The sequence below is a fragment of the Oryctolagus cuniculus genome, chromosome 7 (assembly GCF_964237555.1).
Source record: "Oryctolagus cuniculus chromosome 7, mOryCun1.1, whole genome shotgun sequence".
Lineage (NCBI taxonomy): Eukaryota > Metazoa > Chordata > Mammalia > Lagomorpha > Leporidae > Oryctolagus > Oryctolagus cuniculus.
In genome coordinates this window covers 84,145,994-84,164,639 of record NC_091438.1, presented here as the reverse complement: position 1 = coordinate 84,164,639, position 18,646 = coordinate 84,145,994, and the positions used below count along the sequence as shown (strand labels likewise).

The 18,646-nt window shown below is 40.3% G+C and overlaps 1 protein-coding gene across 4 annotated transcripts in view; it reads left to right on the top strand.

Annotated features, from left to right (window-relative positions):
- Window positions 1–18,646, top strand: part of HS2ST1 (heparan sulfate 2-O-sulfotransferase 1) — a 204,045-nt gene that overhangs the window by 61,591 nt on the left and 123,808 nt on the right. For 2 of the 4 annotated variants that reach the window (XM_070078128.1, XM_017346129.3), the window contains exon 2: window positions 11,420–11,528. The exons of the other annotated variants lie outside the window; for them this stretch is intronic. The gene's annotated coding sequence lies outside the window, so the exon portion shown is untranslated. The remainder of the gene's footprint in view (window positions 1–11,419; window positions 11,529–18,646) is intronic. 4 annotated transcript variants of the gene reach the window in all.

Genomic DNA, 18,646 nt, shown 5'->3' with positions numbered 1-18,646 from the left:
GGGCAAATATCAGAATCTACATCAAACTCTTGTTCAGAAAGGGCTTGGGTATGTGTGGAGGTGTGGTAAATGGGATATAACTGTGCAAAACTAAATGATAGAACATAATAGGTGCAGGAGAAAGGGGTGAGGAAAGTCCTTGGAGCATGTGCTTTATCAGATCAAACCTTTAGATACATCACCTATTCAAAGATGGCTACTGAAAGGTCTTTAGAGGTGTGTTATTTCACACTGTAGTGGACCTAAGGTAATTCCCTGGTCAGTCTGAGGTGATCTGCGCAGGCTCCAGTTACAATGTTGGCTACAGGCAGTTCTGTCCAGTTTTATCAAGGACCCTAAAAAGACAACTCATTACATTTTTAGCAAATACCCTACTTTGGTACAGCAAGTTTACTATGCAATAGACAGCCAAATCCAGCAAAGGGCAGCTTGCCTTGAAGCAAGAGGAGGGGCATCCTTTGTTGTCAGTGGTTGAGGTGTTGTCAGGGTTTGTGATCCCAGAGAGTGTGTGGTAGTTCCGCATACCTCTCCATCCCTTAAACTTAGGCATCCTTTCCTTTTGGCTGTGCCTGAGTTGATCCATTATAGTAAACCAGAAAATGGAAACAAAGTGCTTTTCTGAGTTCTGTGAGCTCTTCTATCAATTTGTCCGTACCTGATTGTGGGAGGGGGTTGTGTGAATCTCTGATTTACAGCCAGGTCAGACCTGGGGACCTACTACTTGTGACTGGCATCTGAAGTTGGGGCAGTCCTTAACCTTTAGGATGTAGACTAACTCTGGGCAGTTAGTGTTCAATTTGAGTTAAACTGTAGGAAGCTTATTTGGTATCCTTAAAATATTGGAGAATTTCAAGACCTTACCCATGTATGCATCTAACATTTAATTTATTCTTTTCCAAATACTTAAGGACTTTGGTAGAAAATATGTTTCATATGCATATTTTAAAATCACATTTTCCCATGTGATTTAAAAGTCATATTCTGTGAAAAGGAGGTTAGACTTTAAAAATTCTAGTTTTTCTTTCTTTTTTTTTTTTAAAGAAAGCTTTTCTTATTTTCTTGGTAGGAAAAGGAAGAATACTGTTGGAGTTTGTTGTACTCAAAATACTAATTAGCTGCATAAGAAGGCAGCTTAATTCCCCACCCCCACCCCACCCCCCCCCACCCCGAAATAAAATTAGTTGGTAACTCTTCTCTTAGAAAGGCTAAAGACTGAAGGGAGAAAACACAAATATTTTAAATGTTTTTTTATTTTATTACTAAAATTTTTATTTTGATTTATTTGAAAGGCAGACACAGAGGCAAATACAGACAGATCTCCCATCTGCTGGTTCATTCCCTAAATGCCCTGAACAGCTGGTGGTGGGCCAAGCAGAAGCCAGGAGCTGGGAAGTCAATCTATGTCACCCACATGATGACAGGGATCCAAGTACTTAAGCCATCACCTGCTAACTCCCAGGTTATACACCAACTGAAAGCTGGGATTGGGAGCAGAGCTGGGACTCAAACCCAAGCATTTTGATAGGGGTTTCAGGTGTCCAAAGCAGCATCTTGACTGCTGTGCCAAGCACATGTCCCAAAACATAGTAATTTAGATCATAACATATATATATATGTATATATGTAAATAAAATATTTATTTATTTGAGAGGCAGGGTTATAGACAGGTCTTCCTGTACAGAGACAGAGAGAAAGGTCTACCATCCGCTGATTCACTCCCCGGATGGCCAGATCCGAAGCTGGGCTGACACGAAGCCTGGAGCCAGGAGCTTCCTCCAGGTCTCCAACGTCGGTGCAGGGGCCCAAACACTTGGGCCATCTTCTGCTTTCCCAAGCCATAAGCAGAGAACTGGGTCGAAAGAGGAGCAGCCAGGACACAAAGTAGGTGGGGAACCTGCACTCATATGGGACGTCTGTGCCACAGGTGGAGGCTTAGCCTGCTATGCCACAGCACTGGCCCTAGATAATAATAGATTGAAATAGAAATTTTGAATCTGTGGATAAACTACTAAATGAAACTGCTTGAAGTCAAGGCAGGACTTTTGTCTCATATGTAATGTTTCATAAAATGTTGATAGTAATCAAGATGACCTTGAGCAGTACTGAATAAATTATTTGTGTTCTATTTAAATCTGAGATAAAAGATTTAGGTTTGGTTTAAAGTATTGCTCATAGCTTGTCTCAAATGTTACTCTTTAAAAATTTAACTGGTAGAATGTAGTAAATCTTTATATACTGGTATATTTAAAGGCATCATTGAAAAAGCTTACAAATTTTGTTCTCAGTTTATTGTGAGAACCTATCTTAGAATTGTGTATAGAGGCTAATAACTTAAAAATCACTATCTTTCTACGGTTTCTCTAGGCTATGAATTTTGACCACTTTCGAGGATTTAAATAGCTCTCATGAGATACAGTTTACAAATCTGAACTTAAAATGCCATTGCAGATGTTATCTTTGGGCACTTTTTTGTCCTTATTCTCTAGAATAAAGCAAAAGTATACTTTTATTAAACACATGATTAAGATTAGACTACAATGCTGCAATTTAGGTCTCTGGAGCTGCTACATAGTTTGGAATTGTAATTTTAAAGCATCTGTTTCTGTTCACTGGCTGATACTCTTACATTTAAAGTTGGAAACCCTCATGATAACAGGTTTTGATTGAGAACTTGTCAGTCACTATAGCAGCTGCTTTAGACAGCATTTATATTTAAATAGGAAAAAGTGATCTGTTTAGAATTTTAAACGTTGTTGCCATGGCAAAGTAACTTGCTATCTCATCTTATGTTTGCCATTGAAGTGATCTATCTGGCTGCTAATTCCCAGGAGTCCAGAGGATGAAGTATTCTGCTGGAAAGCTTTCATTAGGACAATGCTGAGTGCTTCCTAATAGGATGTAAGAGTGACTAACACTTCTGAAACTATCGGTTTTGGTTAGGTATAATTAGAATTGAGTCTTCTCAACTAAAAACAGGCAAGATAAAACTAGAATGTTTTTAAAGAAGAAAACTATAAGCCCAGTTTAACAATACTGTTTACAAACTCAGTAAATACTGTATTCAAATTATATGCTGTGAGAAAGATTTTCATTTATTTGAATGGGTCTATATCTACAACATGAAACAATATATAAATCAAACTTTTCTTTATAAAATTGTATATCCATGTTTGTAAAAGGAAACAATGTCTCCTGCTGTCCAGTTTTTTTTTTCCCACTTGTTCCCTTCAGAACACGGCATCATTATCTCGTTGATATCAGTGATTTGTTTTAGATTTTTTTTTATTTGAAAGAGTTACAGAGAGAGAGGGAGAGACAGAGCGATTTTCCATCTGCTGGTTCACTCCCCAGGTGACCACAATAGCCAGCACTGAGCCAGGCCGAAGCCAGGAACTGGGAGCTTCTGCTGGGTCCCCCACATGGATGTTAGGGACCCAAACACCTAGGCCATCTGTCGCTGCTTGTCCCAGGTCAGTAGCAGGGTGTTGGATCAAAAGTGGAACATCCGGGGCTGGTACTATGGTACAGTGGGTTAAAGCCCTGGTCTGAAGTGCCAGCATCCCATATGGGCACCGGTTCTAATCCCGGCTGCTCCTCTTCCGATCCAGCTCTCTGCTGTGGCCTGGGATAGCAGTGGAGGATGGCCCAAGTCCTTGGGCCCTTGCACCCATATGGGAGACCTGCTCCTGGCTCCTGGCTTCAGATCGGCGCAGCTCTGGCCATTGTGGCCATCTGGGGAGTGAACCAGCAGATGGAAGACCTCTCTCTATCTCTACCTCTCTTTGTAACTCTTTCAATTAAGTGAAATAAATCTTTAAAAAAAAAAAAAAGTGGAGCATCCTGCATATGAACCAGTGCCCATATGGGTACCCGTGTCCCAGGCGGTGGCTTTACCCTCTATGACACAATGCCAGACCTCTGTAAGTGATTTTTTAAAGACTGTTTTGTTTATTTATAGGAAGAATAGTAATTCAGCTCTTGCCTACCAGTTTTCTACATGACGGATATTTCTTTGCTTGTTTTTGTTCCAGGACAATATAAAACTAGTGAAGTGAATCTTCCTACTCCCTTATGTATGCTCTGAAAGTCAAACTTTTTATTTGGAAAGCCTTTCTTGGCAGATAACTATTTGCTGTTTTTCATTTACCCTCAATTTGTATGGCTTTGACTATTAATGTATGCATTAAGCAGTGTGCAGCATCTAGGTGTGTGGTAAATGTAAGAGACATGTACCATATTGGCTTAGCAGCTTTAAGACGTACTACATATATATAATGTCATATCCCAAAGTAATGTAGCTATTGCAGTGACGTTTACTGAGACAGAGTTACAATTCCTTGGTCATCTGAGCATGTGAAAGACCATCTAATAAAGTCTTGTATCTAAAATGATGATACTCAGTACTTAAAAGACATTTCTCAGTAGGAAAGTCCTTTTAACCTCAAACTCTTCTCAAGGCAGTGTCATAAATTTATTAAGTCTTATTGTAGTCTACTGTTTTTTGGTATTGCTTTTCCTTTTACTTGAGAGAATGGAATACATTAGTTGAAGATAATAGTTTTCTGTTTTTAGAAATACAGAAATGTAGAAGGATGAAGAACATCAGAAATTAAGAACTAACTGGTGAGATGTTTGGGTTGTTGATTTTGTGGTGCTAATAGATTATATAAAATCTAATAAAAATCTTAGAAAACCCAGAATCTTTGTAAGATTAGCAATTTTAAGACTTATTAGGGGCCCATGCTGTGATGTAGAGGGTTAAACAGCCGCCTGCAGCACCAGCATCCCATATGGGCTCCGGTTTGAGGCCCTGCTACTCCACATCTGATCCAGCTCCCTGTTAATGCGCCTGGGAAAGCAGTGGAAGTGGCCCAAATCCTTGGGCCCCTGCACCAACGTTGGAGACCCAGAGGAAGCTTCTGGCTCCTGTCTTCAGCCTGGCCCAGCCTTGGCTGGTAAGGCCATTTGGAGAGTGAACTAGTAGATGGAAGAAGATCTCTCTCTCTCTCTCTCTAACTCTACCTTTCAAATAAATAAAATAAGTAGTTAAAAAAGAACTTATTAACTATTAGGTACTATTATGTGCTGCATCTTTTTTTTTTTTTTAAGATTTATTTCATTTATTTGAAAGAGTTATAGAGAGAGGTAGAGACAGAGAGAGAGAGGTCTTCCATCCACTGGTTCACTCCCCAGATGGCTTCAACGGCTGAAGCTGTGCCTATCTGAAGCCAGGAGCCAGGAGCCAGGAGCTTCTTCCCGGTCTCCCACATGGGTGCAGGGGCCCAAGGCTTGGGTCATCTTCTACTGCTATCCCAGGCCATAGCAGAGAGCTCGATTGGAAATGGAGCAGCTGGGACTAGAACCGGTGCCCATATGGGATGCCGGCACTTCAGACCAGGGCTTTAACCCACTGGGCCACAGCGCCAGCCCTAGTGCTGTGTCTGTTTTAATCCCTTAAATGTTGGGCACTGTTACAAGGTATGACAAATTCAAGTATACCTATATTAATGTTTTACTCCAAAAGATATGGAATGTCTAAAATGAGAATTTTTTAAATACAATTTTCATTTCTCTTTTCCAAGTCTAGAATCTAGTTTTGAAGTCCTTGAGAAATATTCTTTTACTGTTGGCCCTGAGTCAGACTTGTATATTTAAATAGATTAGCATTTAAATTATCCTTTATATTGTGGTGAAATGTGTAATAAATCTTTGTTTATATAGTTTATGATGTTGCAGAAGATCTGAACATTGAGTGAATATATGTCATTATATATTGATATTAGAAATGCATTTGTTTTTATTTGAAAATGTATTAATAGTGCTAAAAATACATAGGGAACTGTAACTCAGTCCCTTTTGACAAATGTTTGGCTAAAAGCTGAAATACTTTAATCAGAAAGCTCTGATTACTATAATTTTGGTTTTTTTTTTAAAGACTTATTTATTTATTATTTGAAAGGCAGAGTTATGCAAAGGCAGAGATAGAGAGAGAGGTCTTCCATCTGGTGGTTCACTCCCCAAATGGCCACAAGAGCCAGAGCTGGGCCAATCCAAAACCTGGAGCCAGAACCTTCTTCTGGGTCTCCCATGTGGGTGCAGGGGCCCAAGGACTTGGGACATCCGCTTTCCCAGGCCATAGCAGAGCTAGATTGGAAGTAGAGCATCTGAGACTTGAATTTTCAATACATTGATTATTTCAAGTTGAAATCACTTGAGGTGAGGGACTGTAACTTCAAAACAGGTCATTTGGCATATCTTTTTCCATATATATAGCAAGCCATAAAGATTCTTTTTGAATGGATGTCCTACCTGTTAGCAAGGCAAGAAAATAGCCTTCGTCACCAGAAACTGGTATTTGAAGCTGTCATGAGCCTGAATAAATAAATTCGTTGAAGTGACCATTACTGTCCCCTAGCTACTACCCCTTGTCCTCCATTTATCTTTTTGTGATATTCCTAGAATTTACCACCCTAGTCCAGAAATCGGTGTCCTGTGATTCCTTCACCAATTTACTGTTCTTTGTCCAAAATCATGGCCTCTGCCCATTACTCTTATTTGACTAAAGCATTTTGAAGTCATTTCTTTTGAAGAAACTCTTGTGAAGATCCCCATGTACATGTAAATGTAATAAAACTTGTATGGCTTTCTCTTGTCAATTGGGCTTTTATTAATTAAATTGCTAGATCCAGCTAAAGAGTTCACTTAAGAACTGAGGGGTTCTGTAGAGAGGATCTCAATTCCCTTACAGCTTCTTTCAAGTACATATAGAAGAGAAATGGTTGTATCTTGTGACTCTGTGTTGATCTTTCTGAAGAATCACTAAATCATTTTCACAGCAGCTGCACCATTTTATATTCTCACTAGCAGTGTACAAGAGTTCCAGTTAATCCATATCCTTGTCAACACTTGTTATTTTCTTTCTTTCTTCCTTTTTTTTTTTTAAGATTTGAGGCTGTGCTGCAGCTCAATAGGCTAATCCTCCGCCTGCGGCGCTGGCACACCAGGTTCTAGTCCCAGTTGGAGCGCCGGATTCTGTCCCGGTTGCTCCTCTTCCAGTCCAGCTCTCTGCTGTGGCCCGGGAGGGCAGTGGAGGATGGCCCAAGTGCTTGGGTCCTGCACCTGCATGGGAGACCAGGATGAAGCACTTGGTTCCTGGCTTCAGATCAGCACAGCGCCCGCTGTGGTGGCCATTTTGGGGAGTGAACCAACGGAAGGAAGACCTTTCTCTCCGTATCTGTCTCTCTCTCACTGTCTAACTCTGCCTGTTGAAAAAAAAAATTAATTAATTAAAAAAAGATTTTATTTGAAAGGCAGTTAGGGAGGGAGAAAGAGAAAGTCTTCCATCTGCTAGTTCACTCTACAAATGGCACAATGGCCAAGGTTGGGGAAGGCAGAAGCCAGGAGCTAGGAGCTTCCTCTGAGTCTCCCATGTGGGAGAAAAGGCCCAAGCACTTAGGACATCCCCTGCTTCTTTTCTGAGCACATTAGCAGAGTGCTGGATCAGGAGTGGAGCAGGCAGTGGCTTAACCCACTACACCACAACACGGGCTCTGTGTTAAATTTTTTTAAGCTAGCTATCCTAATGAGTGTGAAATGTTTTTTGTTTGTTTTTACTTCTGCTTAAAATTACTATTTCCACTTAATTGATTATTTTTACCTTGGAAGATTTTGCCTAGTATAAAAGGCAGATGGAGTGTTATAAATAAACTGTGGCGTGTAAAAACTCTAAAATATTGTTGATTTAGGGGAGAATTGTCTCTAACTATAGGAGAACAGCTAAGTTCATTGACACATTCATTCAGAAACAATTAAACTCATATATATATTCCATGTCAGGCACTTTGTTGGGCATTGAATATATGGTAATAAATAAGAAAATCATGACCCTACCCTAAGGGAATTTGCAGTGTAGTTGAAAGAGAGCTAATAAATTAACAAATAGAGAAATAAAATACAACTAATGGAATTATCTTTTTTAAAAAATTTATTTTATTTATTTGAAAGGCAGAGTTACACACACACACACACACACACAGCTCTTCCAGCTGACGCTTCACTTCCCAAATGGCTGTAAGGCCAGGGCTGGGCCAGGCCGAGTCCAAGAGCCAGGAGCTTCCTACAGGTCTCTTAACATGGGTGCAGGGGTCTAAGCACCTGGGCCATCTGCTACTTTTCCAGGTGCATTAGTAGGGAACTGGATCTGAAATAGAGCAGCTAGGACTCAAACCAGCACCCAAATGGGATAAGATGCAAGTGATCACAAGCTTATTAACCCATTATGCAACACCAGCCCTGGAAATTATCTTATATCAAGACTTCCAAGATGATATTCAGTGACTATAATAATGTCATCAACTATATATTTATATATACCAGCTATAACTGCATTTTTAAAAATGCTTGTGAAAAGAAAGTAATGTCAAAAAATTATAACTGCAGTTCTTGGAAGAAGAGCCAGTTCATTTGATTTTTTCTTTTTGTCGGTTTCCTGAAATTTTATGATTTGCATTTATTATACTTTAGAAATTAAAAAATATAAGCATTAAAGGTAATTGGAAATGATGTTTAATTCTACTTTCTCTTATTTTGCCAATGGTGACCAAAAATGCAGGTGTTGCTAAACTTTTTGTTGACCTTGAATTTACACCTAGTAAGCCCAGAATTTATTCTGGCTAGAAGAACGTTAATTTAAATCCAGGAAAGTAGCTTTTATTTTTGGTGAGTTTCTAGTATTGTTAGGATATATTAGCCAGAATGTAAAATATCAGTTCAAAAACAGCCTACTAATTTTTACTAATGGAAAGCTGACTTTTTTTTTTAAAGATTTATTTATTTATTTGAAAGTCAGAGTTACATAGAGAGAGAAGGAGAGGCCGAAAGAGGTCTTCCATCCGCTGGTTCACTCCCCAGATGGCCACAATGGCCAGAGCTGTGCCGATCTGAAGCCAGGAGCCAGGAGCTTCCTCTGGGTCTCCCATGCGGGTGCATGGGCCTGAGGACTTGGGCCATCTCCTACTGCTTTCCCAGGCCATAGCAGAGAGCTGGATTGGAAATGGAGCAGCTGGTACTTGAACCAGTGCCCACATGGGATGCCGGCACTGCAGGTGACGGCTTTACCTGCTACGGTACCTGCCCCAAGTTGACATTTTTATACAAAAGAAACAGTGGAAAATTCATAGTATCAATTTGATGAGCAACTTGATATGTTATCCCTCTTAGTATTTTTTTTGTTTGTTCTACTTAATACTTTGGGTTGAATACTGTAATCAATACACAATTCTTCTTAAGTGCTGAAACTTAACTGAAAAGTGATTGCTGTTAAATATAATAGTGGGAATAAGAGAGGGAAGAGATGTGCAATTCGGGACATGCTCAAGCTGACTTACTTCAAACGGTAGAGTTAGAAACATACCAGGGGATTCCAATTCAATCCCATCAAGGTGGCATGTACCAGTGCCATCTCACTAGTCCCAGTGATCAATTTCTGTTCACAATTGATCATAATGATAGGACTAAGAACCAAAGGGATCACATAAACAAGACTAGTGTCTGCAAATACTAGCTGATAGAATAAAAAAGGGAGAGAACGATCCAACATAGGAAATGAGATACACAGCAGACCCATAGAATGGCAGATGTCCTAAACAGCACTCTGGCCTCAGAAACAGCCCTTAAGGCATGCGGATCCGGCTGAAAAGCCCATGAGAGTATTTCAGGCATGGAAAGCCAAGACACTCTGGGGGGGGGGGGGCGAAACCCTAAATGAAAGATCTCCACGAGTGAGATCCCAGTGGAAAGAACGGGTCATCAAAGAAGGAGGTACTTTTCTCTGAAGGGAGGAGAGAACTTCCACTTTGACCATGGCCTTGTCTAAATATGATCAGAGTCAGTGAACTCAGGGGGCTTCCATAGCCTTGGCAGCTCATGACAAGAGCCTAGGGTGATTACTGATGCCATAAACAAGAGTGTCAATTTGTTAAGTCAACAACAGGAGTCACTGTGCACTTACTCCTCATGTAGGATCTTTGTCCTTAATGTGCTGTACATTGTGAGTTAATGCTATAACTAGTACTCAAACAGTATTTTTCACTTTGTGTTTCTATGTGGGAGCAAACTGTTGAAATCTTTACTTAATGTATGCTAAACTGATCTTCTGTATATAAAGAGAAATGAAAATGAATCTTGATGTGAATGGAAGGGAAGAGGGAGTGGGAAAGGGGAGGGTTGTGGGTGGGATGGATGTTATGGGGGGGAAGCCATTGTAATCCATAAGCTGTACTTTGGAAATTTATATTCATTAAATAAAAGTTAAAAAAAAAAGAATGTAAAGGAAAATTCATAGTAATTCCTTCTGACTAAAATAAATGCAATAATGTAAGAAATATAAATGTAGTAATACATATGAGAACATAAAATATATTTTTGAAAGATTGACTTTTTTATTTGAAAGGCAAAATTAGAGAGAGAGAGAGATCTTGTATCTGCTGTTTTGCTCCCCAGTTGGCTGCAATGACCAGGGCTGGGCCAGACCGAAGTCAGAAGCCAGGAGCTACCTCTGGATCTCCCCTGTGGGTGTAGGGGCACAAGGATTTGGGCCATCATTTGCTGCTCTCCCAAGCTCATAATCAGAGAGCTAGATCAGAAGTGGAATAGCCGGGACTTGAACTGGTGTCCATATGGGATGCTGGCATTGCAGGCAGTGACTTAAACCATTGTGCCACAGCGTCTGCCTCAAGAACCTAAAATATTACTGAATTTTGAATAATGCCATTCTGAGTTGATGTCACATTCTGACTTGAAGAGTGCCTGTCGGTGTAACAGTCTGAGGGGTCTTCAAAAAGTTTATGGAAAGTATCTGTTAGGAAAAAAAACTCTCCATGGATTTTGAAAAAAAAAAAATTTTTTTTTGACAGGCAGAGTGGACAGTGAGAGAGAGAGACAGAGAGAAAGGTCTTCCTTTTGCCGTTGGTTCACCCTCCAATGGCCGCCGTGTCCAGCGCGCTGCGGCCGGCGCACTGCGCTGATCCGAAGGCAGGAGCCAGGTGCTTCTCCTGGTCTCCCATGGGGTGCAGGGCCCAAGCACTTGGGCCATCCTCCACTGTACTCCCTGGCCACAGCAGAGAGCTGGCCTGGAAGAGGGGCAACTGGGACAGAATCCGGCTTCCCGACCGGGACTAGAACCCGGTGTGCCGGCACCGCAAGGTGGAGGATTAGCTTATTGAGCCACAGCGCCGGTAAAATTTTTATACCAATTTTTGAAGTGCTCTTATATAGTAAAGTGCCTAGCTCTGGAGAGGGAGCCAGATGTTTACAGCTGGGATTGAGGGCATGGCAGGGTGGCAGCCTCACGTGCCTTCCAGGGAAGAAAGGAAGTGATCCAACCAGTTCAGCCCTGACCTTCAGCTTGTTCCTCTTGCAGTCTGCCATCTGGCATTCTGACTGCTGAAGATCACCACTGCTAGAGAACCATCATCTGTGATCTCCCTTCCATTCCTCCTGATGAGTTCAGAAAAATCCCTCTTTTAAAGGTACAGATTTTAGTGATTAAGAGACCCTCATTCTTTATCAGAGTGCCTGGGTTTGAGTCCCAGCTGCAGATCCTTATGTCATCTTTCCTCCAAGGCAGACACTGCACGCAGTGGTATGACTTAACTGATCGAGTTCCTGATGCCCGTGTGGGAGGCCTGGATAACAATCTCAGCTCCAGCTATTGTGGGCAGTTGGGGAATGAACGAATGGATGGGAGCTCTCTGTCTCTTTCTGCCTCTCTGCCTCTCAAGTGGATAGATGGGAAAAACAAAAAACTTTCAATGAGTAATAACCATTTATTAGAGAAGGCATTTGGCGTGTATCCAGTATCCTAATCCTGTAAAATTAAATATTATAGAAAGGAAAACTCAGATCCAGCAATTTTTATTTACTTTTTTTAGAACTACAGATAATGTATGTGTTTGAGGTTAAAAAGAGTTACTAAGAAATAAATTTAAAATAATTTCCAGTAAGACCTAGAAATAGATGTTTGAACAGAATTCTTATGTCTGATTCAGTTACTAGCTATGTATTGGCCTACTTTACAAGATATTTACCTTTGAATTCATTTTGTCACCTCAACAATCTCTAGGAGAAAGCTTTTCTCAAGAGCTTCCCTTCCTTGCTATTGAAGAAAGTGGAGGTAAAGTGGCTTACTAGGGTTTGAATGTAAAAAGGAAAAAAATGAGTTGTTAAGATATACCCAGTTTAATCTATTTTCTTGGGATTCATACGATTTCATATGAGTTAAATGTTTAAAGGAAATATATTATGCCATTTCTTACAGACAGTAGTTTCATTTGAGTATAATAATTTATGGGAGCTGGCATTGTGTCACAGTGGAGTAAGCCTCTACCTGCAATGCCAGCATTCCATATGAGTGCCAGTTTGTGTCCTGGCTGCTCCAATTCTGATCCAGCTTCCTGCTAATGCACCCAGGAAAGCAGCAAAAGATGGCCTAAGTACTTGAGCTCTTGCACACACGTGGGAGACCTGGAAGGAGCTCCTGGCTCCTGACTTCATCCTGGCCTAGCCCTGGCCCTTGTGATCATTTGGGGAATGAATCAGTGGATGAAAGATGCTCTCTCCTTCTCTCTCTAATTGCCTTTCAAATAAAATAAATCTTTTTAAAAAATTTATGGAAAAGGTATCTTTTTACTATTTACAGGAAATTAAAAGATACATAAAATTCCCTCAGCTGGTTCACTCCTCAAAGGACACACACCCTGGGCTGGTCTAGGCTGAAGGCAGAAGCCAGAAACTCCATCCAGGTGCCCCAGCTGGGCCATCTGCTGCTTTCTTGGGTGCATTAGCGGGAAGCTAGATAGGAAGCACAGTATCAGAGAGTGAAACCAGCACTGTGATATGGGTTGTTGGTGTCACAAGCAGCAGCTTAATGCACTGAGCCTCAATGCTGGCCTCAGGAGTGGAGCAGTTACCAACAAAATAAAAACCAAACAGCAGAAAAAGTATTAAATAGTAATGTTAGCCCAACACAGGATTGTAACTGAGGAAAGATTTTTAAAAGTAAAAGGAACTTGGCAAAAACAGGCAAGTTGAACCAGTGCTCCCTTATGGGATGCCGTCGTCCCAAGCAGCAGCTTATCCCTCTGCCACTATGCTGACTCCAAGAATATTTACATTTTTAACAAAAGAATCCAAATTTTAATCTTTGTGTGGATTTACAGTTGATTTGTTAAATGTATTTGAGGTTAAATTTTCTTTAAAAAATTGTCAACAACCTTCATTGTTTGCTTCCCAGACTAGCTTTCAAGAGCATAAATAGCACTCAGTCTCATTCGTTTAGGGAGATTTTATCTGTAAGAGCATATTTTGAAGGCCTAAAGCTTTTCTGAGACTTTAAAGATATTTTGCAGCATGCTTGCTCCCCTATCTTAATTATGCTGGGTACAATTTTGATCTAAAAAGGAATACAAATGAAAAGGAAACCATTTTTATTCAACTAGAAAGTGGTAATTGATACCTTTTTTTTAAAGAAGTGATACAGATCACTATTTTACCAGTATGTATGCGTTTTAGAAGTTTTTGCACTGAAATAAACTTATTTTTTCATTCCATTTTCCATGAACATTTTGGAATATCCATATATAACCTCTCTTTGAGTTTATAAACTTTATCTGGTGTGTTAAGGTGGTCATTACCTGTTAGTAATGCATTAGTGAACATGGCTTCATTTCTTCAAAAAAAAAAAAAGCCATCTCCCCTATTTTCTGGAACAGCCCTCATTTCTTAAAATCCTGGGCTATTTCCTTGGTGTATTTGTTAAATATTGTTTTACTTTCCTTTTACATTTATGTTATTAATAGTAAGTTCATAAAGTATGTGACTTAAGGTTTTTATCAGTAAGTGGGTTTTTTGAAAAAATTATAGCAATATTTTTGTAAATTCACTAAACAAAAGGCCTTCCTTGATTCATGTTTGTTACAGTCACCTTAGTTATACTTTGCTCATTTCAGAGCTGCATTAGTTCCATAAGATTGGTATCTTATTGCCATCCTAAGTACCCTGTTACCCAACCTGACTTCTGATTCACTTGTGGCAGGCAGAATGATAGCCTGCCAATGATGTCTGTATCCTAATCCTTGTAATCTGTGGATATGTTGCTTTACATAGTACAAGGGAATTAAGATAACAAATGAGATTAAGGTTGTTAATCAGCTTCCTTTAAAATAGGAAGATTATTTTGGATTATCTGCATGACCCAGTGTAATTACGAGGGTCCTTAAGTTATGGACGAAGGAGACAGAAATGCTATGTGAGAAAAACTTTGCTGGCCATTACTGGCTTTGAAGATGAAGAGGGGAATGAGCTAAGGTGTATGGGCAACTTCTAAGTGCTGAAAAAAACATGAAGATGGATCTTCCCATACGGACTCGAAGGAAGCACATCCTTGCAGACACCTTGATTTTAGCACAGTGAGACTCATTTTGATTTCTCATCTCCAGAAGTCTGTGTTGCTTTAAGCCACTAAGTTTATAGTAATTTGTTATGACAGTCATAGAAAAAATAATATGCTACTTCACTCTCATGACCTTTTCTTTGTTTTTCTCAGTCTAAGTCTGGATAGATACCACATGTTGTGCCTCGAACTGCTTTTTTCCCCTGACTTCCTAACTCAATCCCATAGATTTTCCTCCATTGTCAGGATTCTGTTGGCCAGGGTTATTAGTTATAGACAAAAAAAAAAAAAAAAAAAAAATCCACTGTAACTAGTTTCAGCAGAGGATTTTTAAAAGGTTTTATGGCCATAAGGAACTGTTGGGAGGGCTAAATGAGTAGACCAAGCTTCCAGGAAGGGCTTTCAAAACCCCATTGTAGGGGCTGGTGCTGTGGCGCAGTGGTTAAAGCCCTGGCCTGAAGTACTGGCATCCCATATGGGCACCGGTTCATGTCCCGGCTGCTCTTCTTCTGATCCAGCTCTCTGCTATGGCCTGGGAAAGCAGTAGAATATGGTCCAAGTCCTTAGGCCCCTGCACCCACATGGGAGACCTGGAAGAAACTCTTGGCTCCTGACTTCAGATTGGCGCAGCTCCAGCCGTTGTGGTCATCTGGGGTGTGAACCAGCAGATGGAAGACCTCTCTCTCTGTCTCTACCTCTCCCTGTAATTCTGTCTTTCAAATAAATAAAATAAATCTTAAAAAAAAAACAAACACACACACACACATTGTAGAATCAGACATCGTAAGGAGCTTTGGTCTGAAAGTCACAGCTCCCATATCATTTTGCCTCTGCAGAAATCTAACTTTTATGGTGGTCCACACTGCCGTGGATCTGTCTAGCTCTGCCATTCACTTTGGTGTAGGAACATTGATTGTCTTCTTGCAAATGCTAGACCAAGTTAGGCATGCTCCTGCTACAAAACATTTGACTTGCTCAGTTATGTACCTGGAGCCCTTTTTCAGATGACCTGGATGATTTGCCTCCTCACTTTAGCTCTTCGCTTACATAACACTATTGCAGTGAAATCTTCCCTGCTTCTCTGATGTCTAGAACAGTGTCACAGCATGTATACACAGTAAAAATTACTGAATGAATGCGTACACATTTTTGAAAGTGTTTTGGTTTTGAAAAATTGGAAAGATGGGGCTAGTGTTATGGTATATCAGGTTAAGCCACTAATGGCATCCCCATATTGGAGTGCTGGTTTTGGTCCCAGCTACTACTCTTCTGATCCAGCTTCCTGCTAATTTGCCTGGGAAGGCAGCAGAAGATAGGCCAAGCACTTGGGCCCCTGCCACCCATATAGGAAACCAGGATGGAGTTCCTGGCTCCTGGCTTTGGCCTGGCCCAGCCCAAGCTGGTTGGCCATTTGGGGAGTAAATTAGTAGATGGAAGGTATCTCCCTCTCACCTTCTCCTTTCCCTTCCTCCTCTCCTCTCTCCATCTCTCCCTATATCCATCTCTCCCTGTTTCCATCTCTACCTCTCTCTCTATAGCTGTGCTTTTCAAACAAATAAATGTTAAAAAAAAAAAAAAAGAATTGGAAAGACTAAGTGACTCATTGTGTCCTTTTTTAATCTCTTGAGCCTTTGATTCTAAATAAGACCTCCACTGAATGTGGCTTTAATAACTTTTGACCTATGGATTAAGTGATTATTGTTGTGAAATATAAATAGCATACCGAAATGTTCTTTGTGCTAGAGGAACTACTTACAATTTATTTCAGCTATATTTACTGCATACCTATGCTATGCATATCTAAATCTTTCCATTTAATACATTTAGGTTACTTTCCAATTTTTTGCACACAGTTGTTCAATATAGTATTGTATAGATTCTTGTGTTCGTTTGTAGTAGAACATAAGTCTCTTTTATTGACATGATCTGTCCAGAAATATGATAGAGCAATTTAACATACATTTCAAAAAGTGTCTTTATTTTTGAGTTTGCTAAAGAACCATTATAAGATACAGATTTTTTAAAAAATTGTTTACCTGGAGTAAAATTTTTTTTTTTAGTTTTATTTATTTGAAAGAGTGACAGAGATCTTCTGTCTGTTGGGGTTCACTTCCCAGTGATCACAATAACCAGGTCTGGGCTCAGCTGAAGCCAAGAACCAGGACCTCTATCCTGGTCTCCCACGTAGGTTGCAGGGTGCAGGCACCTGGGCCATCTTCCATTGCCTTCCCAGGTGCATTAGCAGGGAGCTTGATTGAAAGTGGAACAGCTGGGACTTGAATCAGCACTCCAAATACTGGCCCCTTTAGTAAAAATAAACAATACTCATCCTTATTTAATAATAAGTGTATACAGCAGACTCAGAATGGAATATGTCCTAAACAGCACTCTGGCCTCAGAATCAGCCCTTAAGGCATTCAGATCCAGCTAAAAAGCCCAGGAGAGTATTTCAGACATGGAAAGCCAAGACACTGTGGCAAAAAAAAAAAAAACCTAAGTAAAGATCTCTGTGAGTGAGATACCAGCGGAAAGAACAGGCCATCAAAGAAGGAGGTAACTTTCTCTGAAGGGAGGAGAGAGCTTCCACTTTGACTATGACCTTGTCTAAATAAGATCAGAGTTGGCAAACTCAAGAGGCTTCCATAGCCTCTTGGCAACTCATGACAAGAGCCTCGGGTGATTACTGATGTCATAAATAAAAGTGTCAATTGTTAAATCAACAACAGGAGTCACTGTGCACTTTCTCCCCATGTAGGATCTCTGTCCTTAATGTGTTGTACTATGTGAATTAATGGTATAACTAGAACTCAAACAGTACTTTATACTTTGTGTTTCTGTGTGGGTGCAAACTGTTGAAATCTTTACTTAATATATACTAATTTGATCTTCTGTATATAAAGAGAATTGAAAATGAACCTTCATGGAGAATGGGATGGGAGAGGGAGTGGGAGATGGGATGGTTGCAGGTGGGAGGGAGGTTATGGGGGGAAAAGCCACTATAAGCCAAAAGTTGTAATTTGGAAATTTATCTTTATTAAATAAAAGTTACAAAATAAGTGTATAAAGTGAACTGTTGCTTATTTAAAGACCAATTATCCACCCCCCAAAAAACTGTTTCTTATTTCTGTTACTTGCTTTTGTTTTTATGCATAACATTTCAGAGATTAGCAGTAAATGGTAGTGAAACTTAATTCACTCAGTTTTACAACTTCATGACAACTCTGATGAAGGGTTTATGAAGGTAAAATAGAAAGTACTGGTCAGAAATAGAAGGTTTTGCTTATGTGTGTATTTAGATTTTTTTAGTGATGTTTTCCTCTGTTATGGGTAATCGAATAGATTGAGAAAAATCTTTCTCCCTCTTTAGTTCCTTATTCTTTTTTTTTTTTTTTGACAGAGTTAGAGAGAGAGAGAGAGAGAGAGAGAGAGAAAGGTATTCCTTTTTCCATTGGTTCACCCCCCAAGTGGCCGCTATGGCTGGTGCGTTGCGGTCGGCGTGCTGTGCTGATCTGAAGCCAGGAGCCAGGTGCTTTCTCCTGGTCTCCCATGTGGGTGCAGGGCCCAAGGACCTGGGCCATGATTTAAGAAACCTTGGGCCATGATTTGACGGCACTGAATAACCATCAAGGCTTCTGTGTGGGGTCATGGTGGGTCTCAGGCATTCATCTGGTAAATTTTCAAAGTTAACTAAAGTCCATCAAATAACTTTGTTCTCTTTCTTTTCTTAGATAGACATATTCAAACAGAACTTTGGGACATTTCACAGAAAAGATGTTATTTAAACTAAACTTCTCAGAATATATATTCTTCTTTCTTCGCCTTTGTGAGCTTTTATGTCATGCTTTACCCCTGAAATATCTCATGCTACTCTTGGACTTGATACTTTTCCACTGAGCTCCACCCCCCACCCCCACCCCCCCGGCTTTTTTTTTTTTTTTTTTTTTTTTTTAAGATTTATTTACTTATTTGAGAGGTAGATTTACAGACAGAAAAGGAAAGAGAGAAAGGTCTTCCATCTGCTGATTCACTTCCCAAATGCCCACAACAGCCAGATCCGGGCCAATCAGAAGCCAGGAGCCAGGAGCTTCTTCCGGGTCTCCCACAGGCGCTCAAGCACTTGGGCCTTCCTCTGCTGCTTTCCCAGGCCACAGCAGAGAGTAAGATTTGAAGAGGAGCAGCTTGGACTTGAACCAGCAG